This window comes from Salvelinus fontinalis, chromosome 1 (assembly GCF_029448725.1).
Source record: "Salvelinus fontinalis isolate EN_2023a chromosome 1, ASM2944872v1, whole genome shotgun sequence".
NCBI lineage: Eukaryota > Metazoa > Chordata > Actinopteri > Salmoniformes > Salmonidae > Salvelinus > Salvelinus fontinalis.
The window spans coordinates 26,034,479-26,061,485 of NC_074665.1; the positions used below are offsets into that span (position 1 = coordinate 26,034,479).

At 44.5% G+C, this 27,007-nt stretch overlaps 1 pseudogene; it reads right to left on the bottom strand.

Annotated features, from left to right (window-relative positions):
• Positions 1-612: 612 nt before the first annotated feature.
• Positions 613-27,007, bottom strand: part of LOC129855806 (tetratricopeptide repeat protein 27-like) — a 148,362-nt pseudogene continuing 121,967 nt past the window's right edge.

The window sequence follows — 27,007 nt, forward strand, 5'->3', positions numbered from 1 at the left end:
AGTCACTCTGGATGTGTAAGATGCTTCTGGAAAAGATTGAAGTCATAGTAAGACTGTGGGAAGGTACCAACATAGACATGCACAAGTTGTATGTAAAATGTGAATGTTGGGGTCTTTGTTCCAGTGAGCTTTCAGGTCACACATTTTCTATAAAGAATGTTATTCTTCTGAAAAAGGCTCCGATTAACCTTTTCTAATTAAGTCCTCGCCCTAGGTCGTCCTGACCAAAAACTGCTCATAGCGATGATCAGTTCCTTACTGTTAATTCATACAACTCAATGAATAACACGAAAGGTGATGTCATTTCGGTGTTCCTCATTGGCAATGAGCTCACCAGCGAACTTCAGCTGCTGTTGGAACTTTATGAGGATGTTGTCAGGTTGTCACTGGGAAACACCAGGAATGTTGAAAAGAAACAGGAGGCTGAGGCTGAACAAGCATTTTGTTTCCCTGCTTCAAAGGGAGGCCTCTCCAAACATATGTCATGGCAGCAAATCAGTGTAATGATGTTTGTCATGAATATTTATGACTATATTATCCCTGTGTCTGCTGGATCTATGATGTAAGGGTGTATGATAGTAAATAATGACAACACACTCGTAATGACCCTTATTTCACATTTTTATTAAATTACTGACATTTTGGGCCAGAAATCTGGTTCTGATCGAGTGGTTTGGTATGCAAACAAATTGTGTGATGAAAAACTGTGGAAAAGATGGAATGTATACATACAGTATACTTAAGGGTGATGCACACTTCCTTCCCAATCCAGAAATTATCGCCAAATCGGAAAAAAACGAATAACATTCATGAAAGACGACTACAGCTTTGACATAACACATCTACTCGTATGAAAGTCATTTTCTCCTTTATCAGTCACCCACACTGTGGGCCTTTACTTCAAAGCAAGGCAGAGACAGTCCTTGATAAAGAGGCATAGGCAAAGAAAAAACCTGTACGATAGCAATAAAACAATAAGTATGATAAAACGAAGGCAATGTCAAGGTCATTTTCCTTTCGGAGAGAAAACCCATGAGGAGAAGATAGTAGGATCGCTGTCTGTAGCCCCGGAGCATGATGATGAGTTAGCTGTGCAGAGTCTGTTCTTCTTCCATGGTGTCTGTTCTGTGTGAGCGAGGCGAGGTGGGATGACACTTTCATGGCCCACTGCTTCCCTGGTGATGAGTGTGTCCACACTCTCCTGTTGTGCGTCTCTGCACCGCTCTTATATTTGGCCCACATGCTTACATTTCTCATCTGCAAAGCTCTCACTGCGCCTGGGGGAGTCCGGCTTTGGGGGGGGGGGAGTGGGTTATGACTAGTACATACTAACAATAAGGCAAGCATGGTTCTATGATCATAAAGCTTCATCTTTGTACAATGTATGATTGTACACATTTTGTGATTTCTTTAGATTCCGTAGAGTTCATAACATGATTGAGCTAGCAATTCCTCAACCATGCTTTACACAACAAATAGCACATACCTCAAAGGGGAACTATACAAAATTACACATTGTACATACAAATGTATCCAGTTAAGTAATTCCTTTTTTAACAGTCACATGAGCTGTAAAAGCATGTAAAGTCTACTTCGCAAGAAAGAGGGTGATGGGTGAAGGTCCCCTGACAGCGTCCCTTGTAGCTATGTCTGCTCTTGGACACGTTTGCTGTAGGAGGTCTTTAGAGTCTTTAGAGGTGTGTCTATAGCGAGGCATTCATGCTGATTCTCTGCCCAGCAAACCACTTTGATCCTGTAGCTCCGTGATAAGCTGCTCAAGCTCTTTGACACCCTCACTCAGGTAGCCATGGGTCTCGCCAGTTGCGACATCTGCGTGCAGTTGCTGAGGAGAAACGGTTTAAAAGAAATACAATTACTACATTTGGTTAGAAGTTAACGCAAGAAACAATGCGAGGTCAGTGATGTAGTAATGACTGGATGTGAGCAGTCCGATACATCTGTGTGATGTGGTGGGGTGCTGGCATGAAAGCCAAGTGTTTTGTAGTGTACCTTCGCTTTGGTGGCGAGATGAATGGAGAACAACATCTGCAATGACTCCTGGGGGTTACACTTCTTTTTACTACAGCTGAGGGTCACTGTGAACACATACATGTGAGAAATAGAGACCGAAGATACCTATTAGAACGTAAATATTTGTGATTAAAAGACAGAGCACGTAAGTTGTGTATTAAAATGAGTGATTGCTATAGGGAGAGACACCCAGCCATCATGCATGGGGTACCATGGAGGGGTCAGGAGGGGAGCGATCAGGGGTTTCTGGTTCAGGGTCCAGGGGCCATGGCCCTGCCTGCCCTGGTGAGACACTGTGGCACCAAGGACCTATGCATGACTAACAGGTCCCATATAGACACAGGCGTTGAGGAGAGGAGTCATTTCTCCTGGGACTGGTTAATGAGGGCTCCACCTCCCTCAGGGTGATTTCTCAGGCCTGCAGTCAGTGACTCCGTTCAGTGGGTTTCATCTCGTTACGCCGAAAGACACTTCACCGTTCACCCCCGCCGTGACAGGCCTGGCAGCTCGCAAATAAATCATTCGACCAAAACCTTTTCCCACAATGCCTGTTTAATCACCCCTGTGATCACTGTCCGAGATAACGTGATCAAAATGTCCTCTGTAACGCCTCTATTTACTTTTTCAGAGGACATCACAGTGAATATTTATTCAGCGGGATGAAACACCATTCATTTATTTTGTAGAATTGTACCAATTTCGACAAACACCTTATCTATGGTAGCTATGATCCACACAAAATGATGAATAAAGCTCAGAAGAATCTGTTATTCTGTGCCGCTTTGAAAAACATACCAACACAAAGCCATGTTCCAGAGACCAGTGAGGATATTGATAGGCTATTTCCCCATCGCCGCAGTTTTTATTTCTGGTGTTTACCCAACACCTTATCTTCTTCTTGCACATGAAGGGAAAACAAGCGGCGGTCTCTTCTACTCTATCTGAGCGACACCTTTTCCCTGTATGGTCTTCTTCAGCCGCGACAACGCGAAAGGTCAAAACAGCATGATTTATGGATGAGGACCTCTTCTGCTCTACCCTCCTCGTTCTCATCACTTTATTTTTTCGCATCCCTCTCAGCTCTGTGGATGAAGTGTCTAGGCCCATCATAGAGGTTACAAAGCTGAGTTGAGTGAGGGGGCTGTGGTAGAGGGGGCACTCTACCACAACCTGTATCTCTTTATAAAGCGTTGTGCTTTTCTGAAGGACACAGTGGCAGCATATTGGAGGGTTTCGGGATTCACACCACAACCTGTGTGTGTGTGTGTGTGTGTGTGTGTGTGTGTGTTTGTGTGTAATGAAGTATATGTGTGGGGTGTAAGGTATGTGTGTGTGTGAGGGACAAGGTGTGTGACCTGAGTGAAGATGAGCCCTAGCGACAGCATCAACCTCAGAGATGTGTTGGAGAATGCACATTGCTATTCCTCCCGTGTTGCCCCGGTGCCCTGACTCCCTCTGATGTTTAATTCAAAACAGCATCCAGCTGTAATGAAAAACCTGGGGATTTTTGAGATTAACAACTTTATTGAAGTTCTTCTATAGGACACTCTCCTCCATCCTTCCTGCTGTCTCCATCTCCCAACCCCTTTGCCTCCACACTAACTCGCAGAGTAATTGTTTGGATCTCGATTGCGTTTCGCAGAGGGCAAGACGGATTTGTTCCGTCTTATTTTTACTCTTCTTGTGGCTGCCATCGATCATATCTCCTCCCCGCGCGGCCTGACGCAAAGACCTGCAGGAGACTTGACATTAAGCGTGATGAGTGTTCCGTGTGTGTCGAAGAAACGTGTGTGGGGGGATGAGATGTGTGTATGTATAGGGGCAGGGAGTTAGACACTCACCGTTGGCCAGATCTATGGCTCTCTTTATAACCTCCTTGAAGGTCCCGGTGTCTTTCTCCCAGCCTCTGGCCTGCACCTCACAGCGATGGGCCTTGGACAGGAAATGCAACGCCTGCCACGCAAACAGACACACACAAGAAAATGCATGAAAAACAATTATCCCTCCAACACATAGAATGCTGTGGCCTAGCATTTTTTTTTTTTAAATCAAATATTGTCACATACCATAAAGCCTGACCAAGCTGCTGGCCACATCAAGCCATCTGGTTTATAATGAATACAAAGTAAACATATTTAATGAATAAAACAATTAACAGAAGTCATCGCTGTGGCATGACTGGCCTATGGGAGGGGGGAAATAGCAGTGGAAAGACGAGTGGAATGACAAATAACATGCCAGTGCTAAGGGTCTTTGGGTCACACTAACTCACACTAAGGATATGATCAGGGTGGGAAATAAACATTTTGGTCCACCAGCCACTGTGGTAGGTACATTTAAAAAAATATGGCTTATTATAATAACTCAGGACTAACAGTGCCTAAAATTAACACCCACTACCTGCCAAATGCGGGTAGATTTAGGCATTGGCATTAAATTTCAGTCAAGGGGAAGGTTTACTATTTTTTTTTTAATTAGTCCAGGGGAGGGTCATGTAATTTGTAATTGATGAAACGTCAATATTTCTCCGTGTTTTAGAATTTGTTGCTTATTAGGCCATACAGTGCCTTCAGAAAGTATTCATACCCTCAACTTATTCCACATTTTCTTGTGTTACAGACTGAATTGAAAATGGATGAAATAGCTTTTTTCCCTTCTCACCCATCAACACGCAATACCCCATAAACGACAAAGTGAAAACATGTTTTTAGAAATGTATTGAAAATGAAATACAGAAATATATCATTAATATAAGTATTCATAACCCTGAGTCAATACATGTTAGAATCACCTTTGGCAACGATTACAGCTGTGAGTCTTTCTGGGTAAGAGTCTTTCTGGGTAAGTATCTAAGAGCTTTGCACACCTGGATGGTATAATATTTGCCCATTATTCTTTAAAAAATTCTTCATGCTCTGTCAAGTTGGTTGTTGATCATTTCTAGACAGCCATTTTCAAGACTTGCCATAGATTTTTCAAGATGATTTACGTCAAAACTGTAACTAGGCTACTCAGGAACATTCAATGTCCTTGTGTTTTAGGTTATTGTCCTGTTGAAAGGTGAATTATTCTCCCAGTGTCTGGTGGAAAGCAGACAACCAGGTTTTCCTCTTGGATTTTGCTCAGTTTCTTTTAATCCTAAAAAAAACCTCACTAGTCCTTTCCGATGACAAGCATACACATAATGTAATGCAGCCAACAACATGCTTAAAAATATGAAGAGCGGTACTCAGTAATGTGTTGTTGGATTTGCCCCAAACATAACGCTTCGTATCGAAGACAAAGTTAATTTCTTTGCCACATTTTTTGCAGTTATACTTTAGTGCCTTATTGCAAACAAGATGCATGTTTTGGATTTTTTACAATTCTGTACAGGCGTCCTTTTCACTCTGATATTTAGCTTAGTATTGTGGAGTAACTACAATGTTGTTGATCCATCCTCAGTATTCTCCTATCACGGCCATTAACCTCTAACTGTTTTGAAGTCACCATTGGCCTCATGGTGAAATCCCTGAGCGGTTTCCTTCCTCTCCGGCAACTGAGTTAGGAAGGACGCCTGTATCTTTGTGACTGGGTGTATTGACACACCATAGAAAGTGTAATTAATAACTTCATAATTCTCAAAGGGACATTCAATGTTATTTAAAAAATTATTTTTTTTACCCTTCTACCAATAGGTGCCCTTCTTTGCGAGGAATTTGAAAATCTCATTGGTCTTTGTCGTTGAATCTGTGTTTGAAATTTACTGGTCGACCGAGGGAACTTACTGATAATTGTCTTCATTTTAATTAGACTTTAACAACAAGAGGGCTTTGTGTTTGAGCCTATTTCTTCCTATTTAAGAAATAAAAGGTAGGCCTATATGTTTGACAGATGGAATTAGGCTATAGGCTGCTATATCCATAGATTTGTCAGTCAATTCCTCCACTCGCCATGAACTCTTTAAATAACAGGCCTCCACTGACACGGAGATAGGCTAAGCTAAAACCAAGACACAAATTGAGGGTTTATGCCATAGGCCTACCTTTCATTAAAGAAAATGTCAAAAAAGCACAGCCAGATAGCTTACGATTAAGAAAATAAAACTGATCTGATTATATAAAGTGATTAATAACAGCGCTTTGGCCTGTGATGCTTTATGTTACAAACAAGCTGTAAAATACCCGGGAAAGACATTATGGGGATACTGTACCATTGTTTAGTTTCTTTGACATTCAGAGGCAGAGCTATAGTCGAGGAAACAAAAAATAGACTTTGGGGAAAGAGGGATACCTAGGTCAGTTGTAGAATTAAATGCCTTCAACTGAAATGTGTATTCTGCACTTAATCCAACCCCTCTGAATCAGAGAGATGCGGGGGGCTGCCATCCACGTCTTCAGCGCCCGGGGAACAGTTGGTTAACTGCCTTGCTCAGGGGCAGAACGACAGATTTTTACCTTGTCAACTCGTTGATTCGATCCAGCAACCTTTCGGTTACTGTCCCAACGCACTAACCACTAGGCTACCTGCCGCCCCAGCTTGGGAAGTAATCGAATTCTGTCACTATCAATTGATTAAGCTATTCACTTTCTGTACAATAGAAGATGTTTAAACCCAGACAGCTTTTAGGGAAACACTTGTGACCTCCTCGTTGGGTTAAGCCACGGAAATAAGAGTAGCCAGCTGTTAAAGCTTACATTTTTCTGCATCGGTAGGCCTACTCTGTCTGGGGTGTAAAGGTAGGCCTAACTTTTCTAAGTATCATGCTCAGATGATGTCTCAGATGTAATTATTTGCAAACAAGACACACGGATTTGGCATTGGAGAAATATGATAAGATGAACACAGACCTCTCTCTGTGTCCATTCTGAGCCTGTACATTTCGGGTAATTTGTGCGGTGTTAAAAAAGATTCCCCGGGAGGTCCGTGGGGCGACGCACAATTGGGCTAGCGTCGTCCGGGTTAGGGAGGGTTTGGCCGGTAGGGATATCCTTGTCTCATCGCGCTCCAGCGACTCCTGTGGCGGGCCGGGCGCAGTGCGCGCTAACCAAGGGGGCCAGGTGCACGGTGTTTCCTCCGACACATTGGTGCGGCTGGCTTCCGGGTTTTAGTGCGGCTTGGTTGGGTTGTGCTTCGGAGGACACGTGGCTTTCGACCTTCGTCTCTCCCGAGCCCGTACGGGAGTTGTAGCGATGAGACAAGATAGTAATTACTAGCGATTGGATACCACGAAAATTGGGGAGAAAAGGGGATAAAAAAAAATAAAAAAGATTCCGCTAATATGTAAAATGGCGAAGAATTGCATGAAATTTGTATTAAAAGGCTATTTTCTTTCCTGACCTGTAAGTACGATGACAGATTCATGCAATGCTTTTACTATTAAGGAGATCTTTCCACCCCTACTCTTGTCCACGGTGGTCTGCGAAACCACAACCTTCTGGCCCGCAGCCCTGTGCTCTATAAAAATTCCTGCATTGCCATGTAACGCTTACAAGTTGAAGAACAGTTTCTAAAACTGCATATCTAAGGCTCTGGTCTGTCCAATAAGTGAGGGTAAACGGTAGACATATTCTCTGCTATCCACTTTGTTTAAATTATTATTCTTGGTATAGGGAAGGGTCATTTTGTTTCTTTTTTCAAGAGTTCAGGGAGGGTTTAGGTAAAATATATTTTGCTTAAGGGAGGGCCATCCATTTTCATTTCAGAGGTCTGTATTATAAATAACGTTCACTCCCCTAAGAATGTCCAATTCACCAGCCACGTTGGCAGGTGGTCACACTCAGGGCTATACATTATGAGCATTCCATAAAAGTAGTCAAGTATGGGCATATGTGCAAGTTGTGATTTATAGCAAAAGAAATGCTGCAGTAGCTGTTTTCAAAGTATTTCTGCCTTTTTGTTTCATATTTGGTAATGCACAAAGAAATCTGAATCCTAACGTTAACTTATCCCACCTTCCGCAGCCATACTGCCTGTCTTGAGTGGCTGTGAGCACTGAGGGATGTGCTGAAAGATTCATTTTTAGAAGCAATGGGCACAGGTATACATGTTGGTCTAATTAATTCTAAAGTCTACTACAGTGAGACTTTGTTCTCGTGTTTCTTGGCTAGTTACACTGTTTTGCTCACAAGCTAGGTTGCTTTTCAATGTGTGAGTTTGCTTGCGCTGCTAGCAAAAAGAGACATCTTCGGTCTCTACAAATCTCAGATTGCTATGTCTTCCTAGCAGCAGACAGTTTCAGCAAACTTAAACAAACATTGAAAAACAACCTAGCGTGTGAACGAAACACTATAACTGGCTAATAAACACGAGGACAAAGTCACACTTTAGTAGCTTTTCTTTATAATTTGACCAACTTCTACATGTGGCCTTTGTATGAAGGGAAAAAAACTGTCTCATCAACAAATAGGAGCCATCTATCACCGTGTGGCTAAGTGCAACACCATTAGTCACCAATGTCTATCAGTTACTAATGAGCCTATAAATAGCTTATTAACAGGCGCAAAGTCCATTAGAATAATTACTTTTCCCCCCTCTCCTCAGAGCACATACAGTAAGTATATTTCATGTGTGGTGTTTGCACAGCTAAATGTCAAGGGATGTTAGGGGAATGTTAAGGGGGCCTACTAACTCGTTGTCACCAGGCCTGGTGCTCTGTCTGTCTCCATACAGCAGGGCGTATTGACGCCAGATCTCAGCGTCGGTGCTACAGCGGGACGTGCGCGACCCAGGAGCTCCTGGACCTTGGCCCGCAGTGACGAGGCCTGGACGCCATGGTTATCCGTCATGTCCTGCACCACCGCCCGCACCAGGATCTCTAGAATCTGGAACAGAGAACAGGGACGAGTGGGAATTTGAATGGAGCACTACTTTGGTTTGCAGTGAGAGAGGAGTCAGAAAGGGTGGAGTGACTACTTTTGTCGAAATCGAAGAGAAAGTGGTGGGTGGTTTGGTGTGTGAACCTGACCACACTGGCTTGAATTACATATGTCCTCTCTCAACATAGGCCAGTTGGGTTTCCTCAATGTCTCGTGGCTGCGTCATCCTCTGTTTCTAGTTTGGTGACTGCCATCTGAGTAGGAGAGTATTTCACACTGATGCTTTCCGCACTTGGTTTCAATTTCACGTCACACCCACTCAAATGCAATACGATAGGGACTGAGACTGGAATATCAACACTGGGCAGAATTTATCTGGCTTGTTTTCCATTGTCTCAATGGAAATGTATGCATAGTCACGATCATCACGCAGTACAATTAAAAAAAGTGACAGGGCAGAGCAATGCCAGATTTGAAAATATGACCTCACCCTCTTTTACATATTTTAATTAAATACTTTCCCATATGAATAATAAAATGATTTCATCATCAGCACACTGAAAACAAATAATTAAGTTAGAAAGCAACACACACCACTCACACACAGGCATGTAATAGTCATTCCTATATTGAACAAAAATATAAACATAAAATATAAATGCAATATGGAACAATTTCAAAGATGTTACTGAGTTACAGTTCTTTTTTTCTTTTTTATCAGTCAATTGAAATAAATAAATTAGGCCCTAATCTATGAATTTCACATGACTGGCAGGAGTGCAACCATTGGTGGGCCAGGCCCACCCATGGGCTCTAGTCTAAAGTCTAAAGAAGGCCAGCATCCCGGAGTAGCCTCTTCACTGTTGACGTTGAGACTGGTGTTTTGTGGGTACTATTTAATGAAGCTGCCAGTTGAGGACTTGTGAGGCGTCTGTTTCTCAAACTAGACACTCATGTACTTGTCCTCTTGCTCAGTTGTGCACCGGGGCCTCCCACTCCTCTTTCTATTATGGTTAGAGCCAGTTTGCTGTTCTGGGAAGGGAGTAGTACACAGCGTTGTACGGGATCTTCATTTTCTTGGCAATTTCTCGCATGGAATAGCCTTCATTTCTCAGATCAAGAATAGACTGACGAGTTTCAGAAGAAAGTTCTTTGTTTCTGGCCATATTGACCCTGTAATCGAACCCACAAATGCTGATGCTCCAGATACTCAACTAGTTAAAAGGCGGCCAGTTTTATTGCTTCTTTAATGAGAACAACAGTTTAAAGCTTTGCTAACATAATTGCAAAAGGGTTATCACTCATGTATTCCAATGGCACGTTGTGTTAGCTAATCCAAGTTCATCATTTTAATTGATCAATTAAAATGATGAACTTGGATTAGCTAACACAACGTGCCATTGGAACACAGGAGTGATGGTTGCTGATAATGGGCCTCTGTACGCCTACGTAGATAATCCATTAAAAAAAATGTATTGGCCGTTTCCAGCTACAATAGTCATTTACAACATTAACCATGTCTACACTGTATTTCTGATCAATTTGATGTTATTTTAATGGACAAAAATGTGCTTCATTATCAAAGACAAGGACATTTCTAAGTGACCCCAAACTTTTGAACGGTAGTGTGTGTGTGTGTGTATATATATATATATACACACAAAAATAATAATGTGTCCCTGAACAAAGGGGGGGGGGATCAAAATCAAATGTATCAGTCAGTATCTGGTGTGGCCATCAGCTGCATTAAGTACTGCAGTGCATCTCCTCCTCATGGACTGCACCAGATTCGCCAGTTCTTGCTGTGAGATGTTACCCCACTCTTACACCAAGGCACATGCATGTTCCCGGACATTTCTTGGGAGAATGGCCCTAGCCCTCACCACAACGGACCATCCACCTTCAAATCGATCCCGCTACAGAGTACAGGCCTCGGTATAACGCTCAAACCTTCGACAATAAAGGCATACCACCCTGCATACCACTGCTGGCTTGCTTCTGAAGCTAAGCAGGGTTGGTCCTGGTCAGTCCCTGGATGGGAGACCAGATGCTGCTGGAAGTGGTGTTGGAGGGCCAGTAGGAGGCACTCTTTCCCCTGGTCTAAAAAATATCCCAATGCCCCAGGGCAGTGATTGGGGACACTGTCCTGTATAGGGTGCCGTCTTTCGGATGGGACGTTAAACGGGTGTCCTGACTCTCTGAGGTCATTAAAGATCCCATGGCACTTATCGTAAGAGTAGGGGTGTTAACCCCGGTGTCCTGGCTAAATTACCAATCTGGCCCTCAAACCATCATGGTCACCTAATAATCCCCAGTTTACAATTGGCTCATTCATCCCCCTCCTCTCCCCTGTAACTATTCCCCAGGTCGTTGCTGCAAATGAGAACGTGTTCTCAGTCAACTTACCTGGTAAAATAACGGTAAAAATAAAAAAATAAAAAAAAATAAAAAAATCCAACCATCACCCCTGGTGAGACAAAACCGCGACTCATCACCGAAGAGCACTTTTTGCCAGTCCTGTCTGGTCCAGCGACAGTGGGTTTGTGCCCATAGGCGACATTGTTGCCGGTGATGTAAGGCAGGTCCTCACCAGACAACAGGCCTACAAGCCCTCAGTCCAGCCCAACTCAGCCTATTGCAGACAGTCTGAGCACTGATGGAGGGATTGTGCGTTCCTGGTGTATCTCGGGCAGTTGTTGTTGCCATCCTGTACCTGTCCCGCAGGTGTGATGTTTGGATGTACCGATCCTGCGCAGGTGTTGTTACACGTGGTCTGCCACTGCGAGGACAAACAGCTGTGTGTCCTGTCTCCCTGTAGCGCTGTCTTTGGTGTCTCACAGTACGGACATTGCAATTTATTGCCTTGGCCACATCTGCAGTCCTCATGCCTCCTTGTAGCATGCCTAAGGCACGTTCAAGCAGATGAGCAGGGACCCTGGGCATCTTCCTTTTGGTGTTTTTCAGAGTCAGTAGAAAGGCCTCTTTAGTGTCCTAAGTTTTCATAACTGTGACCTTAATTGCCTACTGTCTGTAAGCTGTTAGTGTCTTAACAACCGTTCCACAGGTGCATGTTCATTAATTGTTTATGGTCCATTGAACAAGTACAGGAAACAGTGTTTAAACTCTTTGCAATGAAGATCTGTGAAGTTATTTGGATTTTTACGAATTATCTTTGAAAGACAGGGTCCTGAAAAAGGGATGTTTCTTTTTCTGCTGAGTTAAAAAAAAAAAATATATATATATAACTCAGTTTCACAATTCCTGACATTTAAGCCAAGTAAAAATTCCCTGTCTTTGGTCAGTTAGGATCACCACTTTATTTTAAGAATGTGAAATGTCAGAATAATAGTAGAGAAGGATTTATTTCAGCTTTTATTTCTTTCATCACATTCCCAGTGGGTCAGACGTTCACATACACTCAATTAGTATTTGGTAGCGTTGCCTTTACATTGTTTAACTTGGGTCAAATGTTTCGGGTAGCCTTCATCAAATACTATACCACTCCAATACCTTGACTTTGTTGTCCTTAAGCCATTTTGCCACAACTTTGGAAGTACGCTTGGGGTCATTGTCCATTTGGAAGACCCATTTGCGACTAAGTTTTAACTTCTTGACTATTGTCTTGAGATGTTGCTTCAATATATCCACACAATTTTCCTTCCTCATGACGCCATCTATTTTGTGAAGTGCACCAGTCCCTCCTACTGTCACGATCGTGTGGTGGATTGACAGACCAAAATGCAGCAGTTGGAAAATAAGCCATCTTCTTTTATTAAACAACACGAAGATGAACACGACACAAAAACACTTTAACAAAACAACAAAATAACAAAACGACCGTGAAGCTACAAACGTTGTGCACATACAAACAGGCTACAAACGTTCTTACATAGACAATTACCCACAATTAATGAGAGCCTATGGCTACCCTAAATAAGGCTCCCAATCAGAGACAACCGACATCAGCTGTCTCTAATTGGGAACTCATTCAGGTAACCATAGACTCTTCTAGATCACTCACCAACATAGACAACGCTAGACCTCTACACTAAACACAAAACCATATTTTACACCCCATAACCCCTTTACCAAATAAACATCCAAAACCAACAAAACATAAACATTACCCATGTCACACCCTGACCTAACTAAAATAATCAAGAAAACAAAGAATAATAAGGCCAGGGCGTGACATAACCCCCCCCTTGAGGCGCGAACTCCGGGCGCACCATACACAGTCTAGGGGAGGGTCTGGGTGGGCTCCCCTCCACGGTGGCGGCTCCGGCTCTGGTCGTAGTCCCCACGTCACCACAGTACCTAACCACCTCCTAGGCCTCCTCCAAACGACCCCCCTCCACATTAACCCCATTGTATTAAGGGGCAGTTCCGGACTAAGGGACAGCTCCGGACTAAGGTCCAGTACCAGGGTAAGGGGCAGTACCAGGATCAGGGGCAGTACCAGGGTAAGGGGCAGCACCAGGGTAAGGGGCAGCACCAGGGTAAGGGGCAGCACCAGGGTAAGGGGCAGCTCCGGACTGAAGAATGGCAGCTCCGGACTGAGGGACTGCAGCTCCGGACTGAGGGATGGCCCATGGCTGGCTGACGGATCTGGCTGCTCATGGCTAGCTGACGGATCTGGCTGCTCATGGCTAGCTGACGGATCTGGCTGCTCATGGCTAGCTGACGGATCTGGCTGCTCATGGCTAGCTGACGGATCTGGCTGCTCATGGCTGGCTGACGGATCTGGCTGCTCATGGCTAGCTGACGGATCTGGCTGCTCATGGCTGGCTGACTGATCTGGCTGCTCCTGTCTGGTTGGCGGCTCTGGCAGATCCTGTCTGGTTGGCGGCTCTGGCAGATCCTGTCTGGTTGGCGGCTCTGGCAGATCCTGTCTGACGGACGGCTCTAGCGGCTCCTGTCTGGCTGGCGGCTCTAGCGGCTCCTGTCTGGCGGACGGCTCAGTGGGCTCATGGCAGACGGGCGGCTTTGCAGGCTCATGGCAGACGGGCGGCTTTGCAGGCTCATTGCAGACGGATGGCTCAGATGGCGCTGGGGAGACGGATGGCTCAGATGGCGCTGGGGAGACGGGCAGTTCAGTCATTGCTGTGCAGACGGCAGACTCCTGCCGGCTGAGGCGCACTGTAGGCCTGGTGCGTGGTGCCGGGACTGGTGGCACCGGGCTGGGGACACGCATCTCAGGGCTAGTGCGGGGAGCAGGAACAGGGCATACTGGACCCTGGGGACGCACATTAGGCCTAGTGCGTGGGGCCGGAACTGGTGGTACCGGACTGGGGACACGCATCTCAGGGCTAATGCGGGGAGCAGCAACAGGATGCACAGGACTCTGGAGACGCACAAAAGGCTTAGTGCGTGGTGCCGGAATTGGTGATACCGGGCTGGAGACACGCACCATAGGACGAGTGCGTGGAGGAGGAACAGGGCTCTGGAGACACACTGGAAGCCTGTTACGTGGTGTAGGCACTGGTGGCACTGAACTGGGGCGGGAAGGTGGCGCCGGAAATACCGGACCGTGCAGGCGTATTGGCTCCCTTGAGCATTGAGCCTGACCAACCTTACCTGGTTGAATGCTCCCCGTTGCCCGACCAGTGCGGGGAGGTGGAATAACCCGCACCGGGCTATGTAGGCGAACCGGGGACACCATGCGTAAGGCTGGTGCCATGTAAACCGGCCCGAGGAGACGCACTGGTGGCCAGATATGTAGGGCCGGCTTCATGACATCCGGCTCAATACTCAATCTAGCCCTGCCAGTGCGGGGAGGTGGAATAACCCGCACCGGGCTATGCACACGTACAGGAGACACCGTGCGCTCTACTGCGTAACACGGTGTCTGCCCGTACTCTCGCTCTCCACGGTAATTACAGGGAGTAGGCGCAGGTTTCCTACCTGACTTCGCCACTCTCCCTTTAAGCCCCCCCCAAAGAATTTTTTTGGGTTTTCCCACAGGCTTCCTACCGCTTCGTCGTGCTGCCTCCATTCGCCGGTATCCCTCCTCGCACTGCGCCAGAGAATCCCAGGCGGGCTCCGGCACTCTCCCTGGGTTGATCGCCCACCTGTCGATCTCCTCCCACGTAGTGTAGCCCAGATCCTTTGTATGTTCCTTTTCCTGTCTCCGAGCTAGCTCCTCATATCGCCGCCTCTCTGCTTTCGCTGCCTCCAGCTCAGCTTTGGGGCGGTTATATTCTCCTGGTACCTCCCGGTCTAAAATTTCCTCCCATGTCCATAAATCCTTGTATTGCTCCTGTTGCCGCTGGTCATGCCGCTTGGTCCTATGGTGGGTAATTCTGTCACGATCGTTCTCCTCCTCTTCTTCTGAAGAGGAGAAGCATGGGTCGGACCAATACGCGTCAAGGTATGCAGTCATAATGAATTTATTTAAATGAAATACGAACACTTAATACAAACTATACAAAATAACAAAACGACCGTGAAGCTACAAACGTTGTGCACATACAAACAGGCTACAAACGTTCTTACATAGACAATTACCCACAATTAATGAGAGCCTATGGCTACCCTAAATAAGGCTCCCAATCAGAGACAACCGACATCAGCTGTCTCTAATTGGGAACTCATTCAGGTAACCATAGACTCTTCTAGATCACTCACCAACATAGACAACGCTAGACCTCTACACTAAACACAAAACCATATTTTACACCCCATAACCCCTTTACCAAATAAACATCCAAAACCAACAAAACATAAACATTACCCATGTCACACCCTGACCTAACTAAAATAATCAAGAAAACAAAGAATAATAAGGCCAGGGCGTGACACCTACAGCAAAGCACCCCCACAACATTTTACATTTACATTTAAGTCATTTAGCAGACGCTCTTATCCAGAGCGACTTACAAATTGGGCATGCTCTACATGATGCTGCCACCCCCGTGCTTCACGGTTGGGATGGTGTTCTTCGGCTTGCAAGCCTCCACCTTTTTCCTCCAAACATAACGATGGTCATTATGGCCAAACAGTTCTATTTTTGTTTCATCAGACCAGAGGACATTTCTCCAAAAAGTACAATCTTTGTCCCCATGTGCAGTTGCAACCCGTAGTCTGGCTTTTTCATGGCGGTTTTGGAGCAGTGGCTTCTTCCTTGCTGAGCGGCCTTCCAGGTTATGTCGACATAGGATTCATTTTACTGTGGATATAGATACTTTTGTACCCATTTCCTCCAGCATTTTCACAAGGTCCTTTGCTGTTGTCCTGGGATTGATTTGCACTTTTTGCACCAAAGTACGTTCATCTCTAGGAAACAGAACGCATCTCCTTCCTGAGCGGTATGATGGCTGCATGGTCCCATGGTGTTTATAGTTGCGTACTATTGTTTATACAGATGAACGTGGTACCTTCAGGCATTTGGACATTGCTCCCAAGGATGAACCAGACTTGGAGGTCCACAATTTTTTTTTGAGGTCTTGGCTGATTTCTTTAGATCTCCTCATGATGTCAAGCAAAGAGGCACAGAGTTTGAAGGTAGGCCTTGAAATACATCCCCAGGTACACCTCCAATTGACTCAAATTATGTCAATTAGCCTATCAGAAGCTTCTAAGGCCATGACATCATTTTCTGGAACTTTCCAAGTTGTTTAAAGGCACAGTCAACTTAGTGTATGTGAACTTCTGACCCACTGGAATTGTGATACAATGAATTATAAGTGAAATAATCTGTCTTTAAACAATTGTTGGAAAAATTACTTGTCATGCACAAAGTAGATGTCCTAACCGACTTGCCAAAACTATAGTTTGTTAACAAGAAATTTGTGGAGTGGTTGAAAAACTTGTCTTAATGACGCCAACCTAAGTGTATGTAAACTTCCGACTTCAACTGTATACACACACACACACACACTAACACACGACCAGTCAAAGTTTGGACACACCTACTCCTTCTAGGGTTTTTCTTTATTTTTACTATTTTCTACATTGTAGAATAGTGAACACATCAAAACTATGGAATCATGTAGTAACCCAAACACAGACATACAGGTAACTGACAAAATAATACAAACACTTGAGTAAATAAGGGATACAAGGTATATTGAAAGCAGCAATTAACACCCCATCATGCTTAGGGTCATGTATAAAAATAATTTATTTTTATTTTCGCTACCATGCCTATGCCCCGATAGGATGACAATTCCCCCATCCACAGAGCACGAGTGGTCACTGAATGGTTTGACGAGCATGAAAATTATGTAAACCATATGCCATAGCCGTCTCGGTCACCAGATCTCATCCCAATTGAACACTTATGGGAGATTCTGGAGCGGCATCTGAGACCCCCCCCCCAATAGACGTCCAGACACTTGTAGAATCTATGCCAAGGTGCATTGAAGCTGTTCTGGCTCGTGGTGGCTCAAAATCCTATTAAGACACTTTCCTTTATTTTGGCAGTTCCCTATTTGTGTTCCATAAGCAACGAGCGGGTGAGACAGTAGAGGATGATATCACTGAGACATCTCAAAAGGTCTGTCCATGTGCTCCACTAAAAGCCAGGAAGTGCAGCAGCGTTCTGGGCCTCATTCTGTCTGTCCAGGGGAATGTTATTTATGAAGCCCTCATGCACTGCACCGAATACCAACACTCCAGTCTGAGCACGCTCAGTAGAGGTAGGGGAAAGGTGCGAGAGACCTCAAATGGATGAAAGGTGGGGCCTACGGGTTGGAGATATCTCCCCTGGGTTTGTGTAGTCTGTGGGGAGTGTGTGTCTCTCGTCATGCATTATCTGGGCAGTGTGTGTGTGGTCTGGAATGGAGGGGTTTGGGAAAGGGGGGATACCTAGTCAGTTGAACAACTGAATACCTTCAACTGAAATATGTCTTCCGCATTTAACCATTTCCCCTCTGAATCAGAGAGGTGCTGGGGGCTGCCTTAAACGACATCCACGTCTTCGGCCCCCGGGGAACAATGGGTTAGCTGCCTTGCTCAGGGGCAGAACATCATATTTTATTTTACCTTGTCAGCTCATGGATTCGATCCAGCAACCTTTCGGTTACTGGCCCAACGCTCTAACCACTAGGCTACCTTTGTGTGTGGGTAGTATGTGGGGTTAAACTGCAAGTTGTGTGTGTCTCCCTATGTATTGGTGTGAGAGTGTGTGGGTGTCCCCATGCTAGACTTTGAGAGTGTGTGCATGTCTCCCACACGCGTGCCTGTGTGAGTGGTTTCCCAGAAGTCAGCTAGGCCTGCTCCCTTTGAAGTTGTGGCACTAACAGAAAGCCAGCTAGTGAACAGCTTGTTTGCTAAGCTAAGGATTCTTCACTGTATCCCACTTTTGATTGTTCACATGAACATTTCAGCCAAACATGAAACCTCTAGCCTACTGTACATATTCATACAACCACTCACAGGGAGGGATTTCACATTCACAGTGACTGAATCAACAGAGCCAATGCATTTCTTGTAGTATGAGTGTGTGTTTTAAAATCTCTGCCCAAACTGCATGTCTAAAGAGGCCGTTTAAAGACTCCATCCCAGAGAGTCTTGACACCAAGTGATCAAATGACCCAGCTTTTAGTTAAATGGGCTGTCAGTTCAGCTGCAGGCAGACTGGCGGGCGGGCAACACTGCCTCTGCTAATGCGTGCCTATATTATTGTTTTGTCTCCAGTTGACTATGGCCTGCCCGCCGGTGGAGGAAGAGAATCTGTGAGGAAGTGGATCTGATAGCTTCAAGTGGTGTGAACTTCAACAGGCAGGAGGGAGTGGAAAGGCCCCCTTCACACTAAACCAAAGGGTTGGATCTGGTCCAAACCAAACTCCTCTCCTCACTACCACCCTAATCATACACCTGATAGTCAAGCCACCCAGACACCTACACAACATATACAAAAGTATGTGGAATCCAGGATTCTCTCCCCCTTCTCCCTCTTTCACTACAGCTCCCTACCCATTGGCATTCCAAGGGAGTTCTGATTTTTTATTCCCCTTCTCAACACTCACGTGTAACAAATGACTTGTCTTCAGATTCTCTTTTGGGTGCTCCAAGTTTTCACAGTGTAAGTCCAAGCTGTATCACATCCGGCCGTGATTGGGAGTCCCAACTGGCCCAGCATCGTCCGGGTTTGGCCATCAAATGTAAATAAGATTTTGTTCTTAACTGACTTGCCTAGTTAAATAAGGATTCAATTTAAAAATAAATAATAATAATAAAAAAATTATGCTGGAACAAATGTCATTCTGTATACCATAACGGTGTGGCAAATATCTCCCTACACACACCACCCACCCCTCTCCTGACCCTCAGATAGGGTGCCAGTGTATACAGTGGCAAGAAAAAGCATGTGAACCCTTTGGAACTACCTGGATTTCCACATAAATCGGTCATAAAATGTGATCTGATCTTCATCTAAGTCACAACAATAGACAAACAGACTGCTTAAACTAACAACACAAACAATTATATGTTTTCATGTCTTTATTGAACACAACGTGTAAACATTCACAGTGCAGGGTAGAAAAAGTATGTGAACCCTGGATTCAATAACTGGTTGACCCTCCTTTGGCAGCAATAACCTCAACCAAATGTTTTCTGTAGTCGCGGATCAGAACTGCACAACGGTCAGGAGGAATTTTGGACCATTCTTTTTTACAAAACGGTTTCAGTTCAGCAATATTATTGGGATATCCGTTGTGAACTGCGCGAGGTCAAGCCACAGCATCTCAATCGGGTTGAGGTCAGGACTCTAACTGGGCCACTCCAGAAGGCGTATTTTCTTCTGTTGAAGACATTCTGTTGTTGATTTACTTCTGTGTTTTGGGTCATTGTCCTGTTGCATCATCCAACTTCTGTTGAGCTTCAATTGGCGGACAGATAGCCTTCCATTCTCCTGAAAAATGTCTTGGTAAACTTGGGAAATCATTTTCCCGTCGATGATAGCAAGCTGTCCAGGCCCTGATGCAGCAAAGCAGCCCCAAACCATGATGCTCCCGCCACCATACTTTACAGTTGGGATGCGGTTTTGATGTTGGTGTGCTGTGCCTTTTTTCCTCCACACACAGTGTTGTGTTCCTTCCAAACAACTCAACTGTAGTTTCATCTGTCTACAGAATATTTTGACAGTAGCACTGTGGAAAATCCAGGTGCACTTTTGCAAACGTCAGACTTGCAGCAATGTTTTTTTTTGGACAGCAGTGGCTTCTTCCATGGTGTCCTCCCATTAACACCATTCTTGTTTAGTGTTTTACTTATCGTAGACTCGTCAACAGAGATGTTAGCATGTTTCAGAGATTTCTCTAAGTCTTTAGCTGACACTCTAGGATTCTTCTTAACCTCATTGAGCATTCTGCGCTGTGCTCTTGCAGTCATCTTCGCAGGATGGCCACTCCTAGGGAGAGTAGCAACAGTGCTGAACTTTCTCAATTTATAGACAATTTGTCTTACCGTGGACTGATGAACATTAAGGCTTTTAGAGATACTTTTGTAACCGTTTCCAGCTTTATGCAAGTCAACAATTGTAACGGCTGTCGTCCTCCTCTTCCTCGGACGAGGAGAGGAGAGAAGGATCGGTGGACCAATACGCAGCAAGGTATGATGACATAATGTCATTTATTGAAAGACAAAGACGAAAACACTTGGAAAATTACAAAATAAGAAAACGACGTAGACGAAACCTGAACATGAACTTACATAACTACACGTAGAACTCACGGACAGGAACAGACTACATCAAACGAATGAACAGCCAAACAGTCCCGTATGGTACAGACACGGACGACAATCCCCCACAAACAAACAGTGAGAAACAACCTCCCTATGTATGTCTCTCAATCAGAGGAAAACGAAAACACCTGTCTCTGATTGAGAGCCATACAAGGTCAATTAACCCTTTAACCCAACATAGAAACACAACACATAGAAATGCCCACCCAGCTCACGCCCTGACCAATAAACACATACAAAACAAGAGAAAACAGGTCAGGAACGTGACAACAATTCTTAATCTTAGGTCTTCTGAGATCTCTTTTGTTCGAGGCATGGTTCAGGCAATGCTTCTTGTGAATAGAAAACTCAAATTTTGTGAGTGTTTTTTATTTGGCAAGGCAGCTCTAACCAACATCTCCAATCTCGTCTCATTGATTGGACTCCAGGTTAGCTGACTCCTGACTCCAATTATCTTTTGGAGAAGTCATTAGCCTAGGGGTTCACATACTTTTTCTAACCTACACTGAATGTTTAAATGATGTATTCAATATAGACAAGAAAAATACAATAATTTGTGTGTTATTAGTTTAAGCACACTATGTTTGTCTATTGTTGTGACTTAAATGAAGATCAGATCAAATTTGATGACCAATTCATGCAGAACTCTAGGTAATTCCAGAGTTCACATACTTTTCTTGCCACTGTATGTCTGTGGGCCAGAGGGAGATCCTCTTTTTCCATATTTGCTATAAAAAAAAAAAATACACATCTATCAGTGTGTATGTGAGATAATGCAGTGAGAGGCAGGGTACAATACATATGTCACAGTAGAAAGCTGTGAAAGGCCTGCTAACACCCATAAACAAGGTTTCCCTCTGCCTACTGGCTCTGAGAAGGGGCTGGTCTGACTTATCAGTTAGCTGCCATACTGGCACAGTCGTTGGTGGGAGTCTGTGTGTTGGAGGGAAATCAAGAGGGGCGGTGCTGGGTAAATTAGTGTTAATGTTGATTGACAGCTCTCTTCTGCCACTGGGACACCTCAGCGTCTGAAGCTCATTTTTGCCTGGAAGGTCTCAGACAGGATTCATCTGACTGTCGATTGCGATGAAAAATGTGTAACAAATGAAATCCCTAAATGGGACTTTTGTGATGGTTTCTCTATGTGGTCAATGCAGAAAAAAAGTGACAAGTTAAATGGGGGAAATTGAATGGATCGCTCTCCCAGATTCGTTCTGTATCCTGTCATAGCGTGAAATTAAGAGGAAAGTAATATCCTCCAACGGGGAGTAAGCGAGATGTGAAAACGGAGTCAAGGGTTGATGTACGCTGGAGTAACGAGAGCACAGTAAAGTGAGATTTGATCCATTTTGAATTAGACTTCCTAGATTTAGAACAAGGGAAAGAAAAAAACGTTAATTATTTTCTCTGTCTTAAAGGAATGCGTGAGTGTGTGTTCATAGACGGCTGGTTTAACTTAACACATCATTTCTCACTAGGACCCAGTGGATAAGGAAAATACAGAGCGCATGTGACAGAGGTCCTCGTAAGTCACTCAAGCAACTCTAGAGTTGATTATCCTCTACATTCCATAGAAGAGGAATACATCATAGCCATGGCTCGAAAGCGCAACCATTTTGGTCGCATATGCTCCTAAATATTTTGCTGTGCAACGTGACATTTTATTTTGTGAGCAACGGGGAAAAAATAAATAAATCACACAGATAATTGTGGTAATGATTAAGCCTCGCTGTACCCGAGTGCCCTAGAGAAAATGGTCTATCTAGAAAACTCCTCGGACTAGGCCATTATTCAAGCCATTATTGGAGGGACAGCACAGCGCATGAACAAGGCAGAGAGAGGAGTTGGTAGACCAGGATGGGACCACTGGGCACCGGGGCTACGGTGCTCAAATTTTCCACCTCTCAAAATGTAGGCCTACTGCTAATAAAGTTAACAAAGCACTGGCTATTTTATCTAGCTAGCTACCGTAATGAATAGGTATATGCAGTTATGTCGATTACAGAAACGGTGCAACGCTGGTGAACATGGAAATGCGCCATTCTCCTGTTTTAGCTAGACGCCGCTTGTAATAGAGTTGTGCGCCCTCGTCTCCACATTTTCAGCACCATAGCCACCTTTCAATTACTACTACGGTCATTTCAATAAATCTATAAGTAGCACTAAGTAGTTCAAATGAGGTAGCCAACATTTGGCTGGCTGTCATGTTCCAGTAAATTAATTTGATACATTTTTCAACTGCTTATTACGCAATAAGGTTATAGCCACCAATTTAGTTCCCGACTGTGCATGCATGCATTGCATGATCAATGTTGCAAATGTGAAGCGCAAGCCATTAATCATAGGCCAATCACATGTGGATGCTGAATACATTTATTTTTTTTATTTCAGATGCCTATATTAATGAATAGGCAGGTCCATCTTAATTCTGGTATTAGCCAATGGGCTATCGATTATATTAAAAATATTCATCCGTTGTTCCTGGTTATTTCTATGACCTCTGGTATAGAAATATCATGCAGTTGCTTGCCTGTTTGCCCCACTGACGTCAAAGTCCATTGTTTCAGAATGTCAAACGTCCAAATGTACTTTACAAACCTTTGGTTTAAAATGAATAGCGTTTCTTTTTTAGGGATCAAATGTAATGAATCTCAATAGGTAGTGCTTTTACACAATGTAGAAACCTAATATTCCACCAATTACTTTTTATCTCAATGACCGATATCAACACCGTAGCTTTCATAATAAACACAGTGCTACATATTAGTTTTTAAGGGCACAACATGTGCTTCACAAGTAGATAGAATTCATAAAAGGCCCAATATACATGCTATATACCAATCAATTTCAAAATAATACTACTTCCTGGTGCTCCAAATGTTATGTTGCGCTCCTAACTTTTTAAAGTTGGGAGCACGAGTGCTACCAATGCATTTAATAAAATGCAGAGCCCTGGTCATGGCCCATAGTACATGGGCCATAGTACAGTTGTAAAATACTCCCTCCCACTCAGACATACAGTCCTGTATACACGAAAAACAGTCACAGGAAGCAAACAAAATGGAAGAAAATAAACAAAATATAAGGTCAGAACAAGTGAAGGGGGGGAAAGGAAAAGACGTTGGTGACAAACAAGCACTTCCAAGAATAGATTTAATGAAGTGGGTTAGGAGGTATGACGTTAACTGTCGCCTCTCTTCAAACAATTCAAAATACAATTCAATGACGCGAGTCAGGCATGCCTAAAAATAGGGTGCCGAATATAGCCTACTCTTCAAATACGAGTGCTTTTAAATGAAACAGTGCTGAGTAGAGGAAGGGATTGGTGGAGGAGGGGCACGGCACGGGAAGGGGGGGGGGGGGGGGTAGAAGAGATGGGTGGGGACTTTACAATGTCAGAAACTCAAATAGCCCCACCAAACTATGCACATTGTGTGAGTGGAGAGGGGCTGGGGTATCAGACAACCACATTAAGCACTCATAAACCGGATGGGAACACATTTTAATTTGATGCTCAAAAGCCAAATAAGCTGGGGCCTTAGGAACTGACCCATCCTCCTTACGCAACCCAGAGAGTAAAGGGCAGAAGGAAAAATAAAGAGAATGAAGACTGTGGGAAAACAGTTAAAGAATGTAAATCTAGATCCCAATTACTGGGACATATCCTTCTCAACAGCGGGTGGCTGCTTGTGACCTTTTCAACTTGTGTGCTTTTACATCTCCGACCCTAATTTATGAGGCACTAGCATCTTGCCAAGCATAAATGAATCCATTGAGCGAAAGAAGAGTAAAAGAGGGAGAGCGGGCAGGAAAGGAAAGTAAAATAACACTTTTTGAGCAAACCCCTACTGACTTTGCCAAGCTAATTAGGAAAGGCAATGAAACAGCTCCAAACATGGCTGTGAATGTTAAGTGGCACTACAGTGGCGGTGCAAGACGAAGCAAGGGCTGGGTATTATGACTGTGCACCCAGGAGCACCCAGCCCCAATCTCAAGACATCTAAAGATCTGTTTGTTATTTAGAGCATTCACATTCAGACTGAAACATCTTTAAAGTTAATTGCTCTGAAGGCAGACCATATGTAGTCCGGGGCAGAGGACTTATATTGCCGTTCTGCTCAGTGGCGATGTTAGGACTTGTTTATTCGAAGTCGCCCGGTAAAGTTTCTATTTAGTATGCGTTGGTGGATTTCTAATTAGCGAGCGACGATTCACTGATTTTACATGTACATTTTTGAAAATGAAACCAAATGAAAGTCCTTGATAAGCCTAGCAGGCAGGGTATAAATATTGGCGCGGATATTTTGCAGGGACATCTTCAGAGAATGTGAGCAGGGTCCTATGGATCCCATTTCAATATCGACACCTGACATTCCATTAGACATCGTGATGATGAGAGCCTCAGCAAAATAAGAAACTGGTGTTCAAGTGGTGTGTTGTCATGGAGGTCTAGAAGGTTCAGGTCTCTGATTGATCGAGCTCCCTGACCCAAGTGATTTCAGTATTAAAGAATGTGGTAGCAGGTGGCAGTGGCTTTTCTCAAACAGATTACAACCTCCCTCATAATTTTCATTCCCCTGGGTTCATTCTCTGGGTGGCCCTGGGTTTTGTGATGGTGCTAAGAAGGGGAGAGAGGAGGTGCACCCTTCTGTGCCGTGTAAAATATGGAGGCTGAATCCCAAATGACACGGCTGAGACTTCTCCGTCGCTCCTCCTCCTCCGGAAGACCTGCACGGCTACTGTTAAACACGCATTATTAGAGGGGCAGCACGGTAGAACAAGCAGATGAGGTGTATGGTGAAATCAAATAAAAGTTTATGTCACATGCTTCGTAGACAACAGGTGTAGACTAACAGTGAAATGCTTACTTACAGGTCCTTTTCCAACGCAGAGTTGACAGAGAATAACGAATATAAATAGAGTAAAAATAACAATGCTATATATATATATATATATATATATATATATAGGGAGTAGAAAACAACATGGCTATATATAGGGAGTAGAAAATAACAACGCTATACAAAGAGAATACCAGTACCGAGTTGATGTGCAGGGGTACAAGGTAATTGAGGTAGCTATGTAGGTAGGGGTAAAGTGACTAGCAGCAGTGTATGTAGTGTGAAATTGTGTGTGTGCATGTTATGTGTGTGTTGGCGTATGTAGTGTGTGTGTGTGTGTATTGGTGCATCAGTGTAAGTATGTGTGAGCGTGTGGGTAGAGTCCAGTGTGTGTGCATAGTCAGCGCAAGAGAGTTAGTACAAAAAAGGTCAATGTGGGTAGCCGTGGTTGCCATTTTATGAGCTATTTAGCAGTCTTGTTTAGAAGTCTTATGGCTTGAGGGTAAACGCAGTTCAGGGTCCTGTTGCTTCCAGACTTGGTGCATTGGTACGACTTGCTGTGCGGTAGCAGAGAGAACAGTTTGTGGCTGGATACATTTTTTGGGCCACCGCCTGGTATAGAGGTCCTGGATGATGTACTGAGCCGTATGCACTACCCTCTGTAGTGCCTTGAGGGCGGATGCCAAGCAGTTCCCAAACACAGTGGTGATGCAGCCAGTCAAGATGCTCTCCCTTTTGCAGCTGTAGACTTTTTGAGCATCTGAAGGCCCATGCCAGCTCTTCCGCCTGCTGAGGGGGAAGAGGCACTGTCATGGCCTCTTCACGACTGTGTTGGTGTGTTTGGGCCATGATAGATCCTTAGTGATATTGACACCGAAGAACTTGAAGCTCTCGACCCGATCCACTACAGCCTCGATGTGAATGGTGGTGTGCTCAGCCCTCCAATTCCTGTAGTCCAGGATCAGCTCCTTTGTCTCACTGTTGTCGAAGGAGAGGTTGCTATCCTGGCAGTGTGCCTTCTCCCTATAGGCTGTCTCATCGTTGTCGGTGATCAGGCCTACCACCATTGTGTCGTCGGCAATCTTAATGTGTGCGCAGCCACACAGTCATGGGTGAACAGGGAGTACAGGAGGGGACTAAGCACGCACCTCTGAGAGGCCCTGTCAGGAAGTCCAGGATCCAGTTGCAGAGGGAGGTGTTCAGTTCCAGAGACCTTAGCTTAGTGACGAGCTCCAAGGGCACTATGGTGTTGAATGTTGAACTGCAGTCAATGAACAGCATTCTCAAGTAGGTGTGGATTTGTTTGGCGTTATGCGAATTGGAGAGGGTCCAGGGTGTCTGGGACGATGGTGTTGATGTGAGCCATGACCAGCCTTTCAAAGAATTTCATGGCTACAGATGTGAGTGTTACGGGGCGATAGTCATTTAGACAGGTTATCTTTCTTGGGCACAGGAACTATGTGATCTGGGAAAGGTTGAAAATGTCAGTGAAGACACTTGCCAGCTGGTCAGCGCATGCTCTGGGTACGCATCCTGGTAATCCATCTGTCCCTGCGGTCTTGTGAATGTTAACCTGTTTAAAGGTCTTACTAACATCGGCTACGGAGAGCGTGATCACACGTGTGTGGAACAGTTGGTGCTCTCACG